Source organism: Salvelinus fontinalis, chromosome 21 (genome assembly GCF_029448725.1).
Source record: "Salvelinus fontinalis isolate EN_2023a chromosome 21, ASM2944872v1, whole genome shotgun sequence".
NCBI classification, from domain to species: domain Eukaryota; kingdom Metazoa; phylum Chordata; class Actinopteri; order Salmoniformes; family Salmonidae; genus Salvelinus; species Salvelinus fontinalis.
The window spans coordinates 16,587,363-16,596,560 of record NC_074685.1 but is presented as its reverse complement, the minus strand read 5'-3'; positions in this window follow the sequence as shown (position 1 = coordinate 16,596,560).

Below are 9,198 nucleotides of genomic sequence, written 5' to 3'. Positions count from 1 at the left end.
CCATGTTTAGTTAATTAAATTGGAAGTGATCATGGTCACAGTTCTATCGCAAATGCTGATCAGCTGTTGCTAGAATGCATTAGATTGAAGGTAACAGTCTGTCAGATTAGGCTACAGTTAAAAATAAAGTAAAAACACTGCTGTTGTTGACAAGCATATGCCTATTAAGTTCATATCCATATAATTAATATATGATTCAGTGATTTAAATCCTCAGTAGCATCTTCTAGCAGGCTATTGAGTAACAGAAGCACTTCTTACCTCAAAATCGCCTTGCTATTCATGATAAATAAATGAGTCAGTCAATTTGACTTAAGCAAGCTGCTAAATCGTTCATTTCACATAGCCTACAGTAGACTAGGCTATCAGGGGCAATAGGCTACCTGCATTTTATTTGTTTATTTTTATTTCACCTTTATTTAACCAGGAAGGCAAGTTGAGAACAAGTTATCATTTACAACTGCGACCTGGTCAAGATAATGCAAAGCAGTTTGACACATATAACAACACAGAGTTACACATAGAGTAAAACAAACATACAATCAATAATACAGTAGAAAAATAAGTCTATATGCAATGTGAGCAAATGAGGTGAGATAAGGGAGGTAAAGGCAATAAATAGGCCATGGTGGCGAAGTAAATACAATATAGCAATTAAAACACTGGAATGGTAGATTTGACAAGAGATGAGTGCGCAAAGTAGAAATACTGGTGTGCAAAGGAGCAAAATAAATAAATAAATACTGTAGGGGAAGAGGTAGTTGTTTGGGCTATTTATAGATGGGCTATGTACAGGATCTGTGAGCTGCTCTGACAGCTGGTGCTTAAAGCTAGTGAGGGAGATAAGTGTTTCCAGTTTCAAAGACTTTTGTAGTTCGTTCTAGTCATGGGCAGCAGAGAACTGGAAGGAGAGGCGACCAAAGGAGGAATTGGCTTTGGGGGTGACAAGTGAGATATACCTGCTGGAACGCGTGCCTTGGGTGGTGACTAGCGAGCAGAGTTAAGGTGGGACTTTACCTAGCAGGGTCTTGTAGATGACCTGGAGCCAGTGGGTTTGGCGACGAGTATGAAGCGAGGGCCAGCCAACGAGAGCGTACAGGTCGCAGTGGTGGGTAGTATATGGGGCTTTGGTGACAAAACGGATGGCACTGTGATAGACTGCATCCAATTTGTTGAGTATGGTGTTGGAGGCTATTTTGTAAATGACATCGCCAAAGTTGCGGATTGGTAAGATGGTCAGTTTTACGTGGGTATATTTGGCAGCATGAGTGAAGGATGCTTTGTTGCGAAATAGGAAGCCAATTCTAGATTTAATTTTGGATTGGAAATGTTTTTTGTGAGTCTGGAAGGAGAGTTTACAGTCTAACCAGACACCTAGGTATTTGTAGTTGTCCACGTATTCTCAGAACCGTCCAGAGTAGTGATGCTGGGCGGGCAGGTGCAGGCAGCAATCGGTTGAAGAGCATGCATTTAGTTTACTTGTATTTAAGAGCAGTTGGAGGCCACGGAAGGAGAGTTGTATGGCATTGAAGCTCGTCTGGAGGGTTGTTAACACAGTGTCCAAAGAAGGGCCAGAAGTATACAGAATGGTGTCGTCTGCGTAGAGGTGGATCAGAGACTCACCAGCAGCAAGAGCGACGTCATTGATATATACAGAGAAGAGAGTCGGCCCAAGAATTCAACCCTGTGGTACACCCATAGAGACTGCCAGAGGCCCGGACAACAGGCCCTCCGATTTGACACACTGAACTCTGTCGGAGAAGTAGTTGGTGAACCAGGCGAGGCAATCATTTGAGAAACCAAGGCTGTTGAGTCTGCCGATGAGGATGTGGTGATTGACAGAGTTGAAAGCCTCGGCCAGGTCAATGAATATGGCTGCACAGTATTGTTTCTTATCGATGGCGGTTAAGATATCGTTTAGAACCTTGAGCGTGACTGAGGTGCACCCATGACCAGCTCTGAAACCAGATTGCATAGCGGAGAAGGTACGGTGGGATTCAAAATGGTCGGTGATCTGTTTGTTAACATTTAGCTAACCAAACCATGACAAAGTTGAATTACAATCATAAACACAGATTTTAGTAGGCCTAGCCTATGCCTTTTGAAAAGTAAATCTCGCAAATAGGCCATTTAAATGCATTTTCTGTCCAGATTAAGATGGTGATACAGCATTGAAAAAGACCCACCACTGACCAAATGAGTGCACCCCTTCGTCCATCAGGTGCATGGACATCCTGTGCCAGTGTGATCCAAGCGTGAGAATCCAGTTGTAGAGACTACAGCAGATTAAGCCTGTGGACAGACAGGTCAGTAACTCATCAAATATGATACAATATTGTGTACAATAATTCATTTGTAGGTTTTGACTTTTGTCTACCCATTTCCCATGTTTTAGACATGAGGTGTGACATGCAGAACATCTTCAGGCAGTTCATGATGTTTAACGCCACCCTTAGCAGATGGCTCTCCCATCCTTAGATACATACTCTCTCTCTCTAGTTAAGCAGTTCAGATGATTTTCGTAGGGTGTGTCCTATCCAACTCTACTTACTTCTTATTTGGAGTTCAATGGAAAAATTGAAGTTTCAGGCACCTCCACCATGGCACAGTTGCAGAATGTTCTCACTGAGGTGCATCTTGTGGGCTCAATGTTTTTTCCATACAAACAACATAAACTGTTTTGTTCTACGAATGCATCTGTAGAACAAATCTTAAATGCCCAGATAAATCTACCCTGATTGATTTGATATTGACAAATGTTTCACAAAAATATTCTGCGGTTGGTGTTTTTAGTAATGATTTAAGTGACCATTGTGCTGTTGTTGCTGTTAGAAATACTAAGGTTCCAAGACAAACCCACGTTTTATTCGTAAGAGAAATTTGAAGTGTTTTAATGAGCAGGCTTTCTTTCATGATTTGTTTTATTTTGACTGGAGCAAGATTGAGCTTATCCCTGATGTGGAATATTCTTTCATAATGTTTTTTTCAAAATAGTAAACAAACATGCCCCATTCCGCAGGTTCAGGGTTAAAGGGCGGGATAATCCATGGTTTTCTTCTGAGCTGTCTTGTATTATTCACGACCGTAATCTAGCCTGGGCTAAAGCAAGGAAATCTTGTTCTGAGGCTGATTGGCTTATTTTTAGGCAGTTACGAAAGAAGTGTTCTTTTCTTCTCAGGAAGGCCAAGTCTGAATATTTTATGTCTGTTACCACTGATAACCTGAATGACCCTAGAAAGTTTTGAAATGCTATTAAGTCTATGTCTGGTAACAGTAATGTTAATGAATTACCGTCATGTGTTTTGAAGGACTCTGTTGCTATATATGACAAAACTGATATGCTGAATTGTTTCAATGAGCACTTTGTATCATCTGGTAGGCTGTTTGATTCAGTATCCTCTGTCTCTGTACAACCCTGTGTGGATGAACCAGTGTCCTCTGTCTCTGTACAACCCTGTGTGGATGAACCAGTGAGAGCTGGTCAAACTTTTAGCTTTTTGCCATTCTCAGTGCAAGTGGTACATAAATCCCTGAAATCCTTAGATCAAAGAAAGCCTGCAGGTCCTGATCTTTTGGATCCCTGCTTTTTAAATCTGGCAGCTGATTTCATAGCTGAACCACTTACATATCTGTTCAATCTAACCCTGGAATGTAAGGAAATTCCAAAGATCTGGAAATCAGCATTTGTCCTACCACTTTTAAAAGGGGGAGATCCAACTCTTTTAAATAATTATTGGCCCATCTCAAAGCTGTCACCCCTGGTGAAAATACTTGAAACCCTTATAAGTGAACAGCTAAAAGAGTTTTTATTTACTAACTCTATTTTATCAATGTACCAATCGGGCTTCAGGAAGAAGCATAGCACAATTACAGCAGCCATGAAGGGTTTAAATGATATCACTGAAGCCCTTGACAAAAAACAGCACTGTGTCTCACTTTTTATTGATCTCTCTAAGGCTTTTGATACAGTTGATCATGCTATACTAAGGCAGAGATTGTTGAGTGTAGGTCTTTCGGAGCATGCAGTTGCATGGTTTGCTAACTATCTGTCTGATAGAACTCAGTGCACTCAATTTGATGGGCTTATGTCTGTTAAATTGTCTGTCCTTAATAATGTGCCCCAAGGCTCTGTACTTGGTCCTCTCTTAATCACTATTTATATAAATGATTTAGACAAAAATGTCCAAAATGCACAACTTCATTTTTATGCTGATGATACTGTTATTTACTGTTGTGCCTCGTCTCTTACAAAAGCTTTCAAGAACTTGCAAACTGCTTTTTATACTGTTCCACATACCTTGTGTCAATTGAAGCTTATCCTCATAACTGACAAAACTAAACTAATGGTGTTTTCTAATGCAAGAAATAGACCTCTGAACCTTTCACATATTACTACCTGTCAGGGCAAGGAGATTGAGGTTGTAACCTCATATAAATATCTTGGAATTCTAATTGATGACGGCCTCTCTTTTAAATTGCATATTCAACAACTTACAAAAAAATTGAAGCTGAAATTGGGATTTTATTTTAGGAATAAGGCCTGTTTTTCATTTGAAGCCAGAAGGAGGCTAGTATCAGCTACATTTATGCCTTTACTAGACTATGGGGATATTTTATATATGAATGCTTCCGCTCAGTGTTTGAGATCAATTGACACTCTTTACCATGCCACTTTGAGATTTATTTTAAACTGCAAAACCCTTACGCACCACTGCATTTTGTATACCAGGGTTGGCTGGCCTCCTCTAGTCACTCGTAGGCTCAGTCACTGGTATACTTTTATTTACAAAGCCATTTGGGGTTTACTACCTTTTTATTTGGGCATTTTTATTGTTCAGAAAGGTGGTGTGTACTTTCTTCGTTCACTGGACTTTATCCTGCTGACTGTTCCAAATGTCCAAACTAAATTTGGTAAAAAGGCTTTTATGTACTCTGTGCCATCGTCTTGGAACACCTTACAAAATACTTTTAAACTGGAAGAACTTGTCCCGACTGGTGTTTTTAAATCACAGATGAAGGATTTTGAGACTGATTCCCTGACCTGTCAATGTTTTTAATTTGCTGTTTTTGATTTTGTTATACTCTTGTGAATTCAATGGTTTTTACTAGATTTGTCACGATCGTGTGGGGGAGAGACGGACCAAAACGCAGCATGTGGAAAATAAGCCATCTTCTTTTTATTGAGAAGAAGGAAAAACGAAACAAAACACTTACAAACTAACAAAAACAATAAATGACCGTGAAGCTATAAACGTAGTGCACACACACAGGCTACAAACGTTCACCATAGACAATTACCCACAACAAACTAAAGCCTATGGCTACCTTAAATATGGCTCCCAATCAGAGACAACAGAAACCAGCTGTCTCTAATTGGGAACCCATTCAGGCAACCATAGACTTTCCTAGACAACTACACACAACATAGACACAGCTAGACAACTATACTAAACATAAACCCAACTACTCTAAATAAACCCCCTAAACCTTACAACCACCCTAGACACTACAAAACCCACATAAATTACCCATGTCACACCCTGACCTAACTAAAATAATAAAGAAAACAAAGAATACTAAGGCCAGGGCGTGACAAGATTACTTGTAGTTTTTCATGTTGTCTGTCTGTAATTTTTGTAATGACTTGGTGCTGCCTATCTTGGCCAGGACACTCTTGAAAAATATATTTTAAATCTCAATGAGCCCTTATTGGTTAAATAAAGGTTAAATATATATTTTTTTTTAAGTTGTACATGACTAATCAAATGACCTGGGAAGTCAGTTAGACATGTCAGTCCCTTTCAGACGAACCCTCAACCACTGCTGTTCCTCCTTAGTGATCTCACGGCTCAGAGGGTTTTAACTTTCCTCTTGAGATACAGTCGTATAGCTCATCGCAAGACTTCACATCTTTCGGGCAAATAGTACACTAGACTGCCCTGTTCATCTAGTTGAGCATTGCAGGAAAATCCTCCATCCTAGTAGGAAGGTCCCATCCACATAGTGAGTACTCATATGGTTTTTCAGCTCAGCATTCTTAGGGAAACATTTGCCGCAAGTGGTGTTCTCTGTGTTCCAAGTAAATGGAGTGAGTCAACCCCTTGTCTACTGAGAGAGGCTTGCCTACATAATGTTTAGTTAGTAGCCTAGTTGTGGTTCACTTCCACGAGAAGGACCTTGTATTTCCCACCAGGTGTTTCTTTAGGCTGTTGAGGATGGGCTCAACATTTTTTCCACACAAACGGTTTTGTGCCACAGTGCATCTGTTGAACATGACTAATCAAGTGACTGACTTACTTGACTTAAGCTCATGGCATAGGCCAGTTGAGGCCCTTCTCAGTCATTTCTGCCTGTACATCTCTCCTCCTGTGTTTCTAGGTCTCCCTCTGTTCCCTATGGTGCAAGGGACCTTACCATTGAAGAGGCATTGAAGTTGAATGATTTATATATCCTGGATGAGGGAGGGTCTTAGCAGGTCTATGCTGCCCATCACATTGCTTTCTTGTCTGACTTTAAGGTTTGATGTGTTAACTGGATGGTCATTGACATTACTGACGTACAAATTGATACTCTAAGTCAGATGTACAGTTTAAGTAGGAAGTTTACATACACTTAGGTTGGAGTCATTAAAACTTGTTTATCAACCACTCCACAAATTTCTTGTTAACAAACTATAGTTTTGGCAAGTTGGTAAGGACATCTACTTTGTGCATGACACAAGTAATTCTTCCAACAATTGTTTAAAGACAGATTATTTCACTTAATAATTGAATAATAATAATTCACTGTATCACAATTCCAGGGGGTCAGAATTTTACATACACTAAGTTGACTGTGCATTTAAACAGCTTGGAAAATTCCAGAAAATGATATCATGCTTTAGACGCTTCTGATAGGCTAATTGACATAATTTGAGTCAATTGGAGGTGAACCTGTGGATGTATTTCAAGGCCTACCTTCAAACTCAGTGCCTCTTTGCTTGACATCATGGGAAAATCAAAAGAAATCAGCCAAGACCTCAGAAAACAAATTGTAGACTTCCACAAGTCTGGTTCATCCTTGGGAGCAATTTCCAAACGCCTGAAGGTACCACGTTCATCTGTACAAACAATGTATGCAAGTATAAACACCATGGGACCACGCAGCCATCATACCGCTCAGGAAGGAGACGCGTTCTGTCTCCTAGAAATGAACGTACTTTGGTGCGAAAAGTGTAAATCAATCCCAGAACAACAGCAAAGGACCTTTGCTGGAAGAAACAGGTACAAATGTATCTATATCCACAGTAAAACGAGTCCTACATCGACATAACCTGAAAGGCCGCTCAGCAAGGAAAAAGCCACTACTCAAAAACAACCAGAAAAAAAGCCCGAATATGGTTTGCAACTGCACATGGGGACAAAGATCATACTTTTTGGGGAAATGTCCTCTGGTCTGATGAAACAAAAATAGAACTGTTATGTTTGGAGGAAAAAGGGGAAGGCCTGCAAGCCGAAGAACACCATCCCAACCGTGAAGCACGGGGTGGCAGCATCATGTTGTGTGGGTGCTTTAATGCAGGAGGGACTGGTGCGCTTCACAAAATAGATGGCATCATGAGGCAGGAAAATGATGTGGATATATTGAAGCAACATCTCAAGACATCAGTCAGGAAGTTAAAGCTTGGTCACAAATGGGTCTTCCAAATGGACAATGACCCCAAGCATACTTCCAAAGTTGTGGCAAAATGGCTTAAGGACAACAAAATCAAGGTATTGGAGTGGCCATCACAAAGCCCTGACCTCAATCCCATAGAAAATATGTGGGCAGAACTGAAAAAGCTTGTGCGAGCAAGGAGGTCTACAAATCGGACTCAGTTACACCAGCTCTGTCAGGAGGAATGGGCCAAAATTCACCCAACTTATTGTCTGAAGCTTGTGGAAGGCTACCCGAAGCGTTTGACCCAAGTTAAACAATTTAAAGGCAATGTTACCAAATACTAATTGAGTGTATGTAAACTTCTGATCCACTGGGAATGTGATGAAAGAAATAAAAGCTGAAATAAATCCTTCTCTCTACTATTATTCTGACATTTCACATTCTTAAAATAAAGTGGTGATCCTAACTGACCTAAGACAGGGAATTTTTACGATGTATAAATGTCAGGAATTGTGAAAAACTGAGCTTAAATGTATTTGGCTAAGGTGTATGTAAACTTCTGACTTCAACTGTAACTGCAGAAGCAAACCTACTCTGTGTACCATTCAATGCACTCCTTCACGCTACTCCTGGGAGTTGCACCTAATGGGGTGGTATCATACAGCAGGGACATATATCCAGGATCTGTGTCGGACAACATTGGATATATAAAAACAACATTGAAACAACAACCATACACATATACAAGATAATGGGATCAGTACTTTTCTATAGTTTTCATATGAGAACTAGTGCAGTTTTTCCATTAACTTTTAATTGATAACTTGGGATTTTATCACTGGGAAGGATCATGCAAATTAAGACTGTGTGAATGCATATAGCTTGAAGACAGTGGTTCACAATCAGGTACAGGTACAGGTACAGGACCCCTGAGGGTACTTGGCCTATCCACAGGGGGCACTGGTAAAAATGCACATGAGGTAATACTTCAGGGGTGCTCCAGGCAGAGCACAATTCAATTGGTGTTACAGTAACAGAACATTTTTGGGGAACTACTGCTTTATAACAGACCAGTCCTAAAAAGTGAATACTGTGATTTTGAAAATTTGTCTCTGGATGTCTTAACAATACATGTAAAAATTCTGAATGTGAATATGTCAGTAGATTTTTAGATTCATTCTCATCAATGACAACCTTCTAGAACTGTTATCACTTATCTAAGTCTGATATCCAGGGTAATCTGGTTAATGATTATATAATTGATTATTCCTTGTAGAATGTTGACACCTGTACAGAACACATTGTATTGCTAAAATGCTCAAACTTTACTTAATAGCTACACTCATCGACACAGGATACATTTTATCCCTAATGCTGGCCCTAACCAAACCGGTAAGTTGCCCCTCACTATATACCCGTCGCACGACCCACTGGTTGATGCTTATATATAAAACCCTCTTAGGCCTCACTCCCCCCTATCTGAGATATCTACTGCAGCCCTCGTCCTCCACATACAACACCCGTTCTGCCAGTCACATTCTGTTAAAGGTCCCCAAAGCAC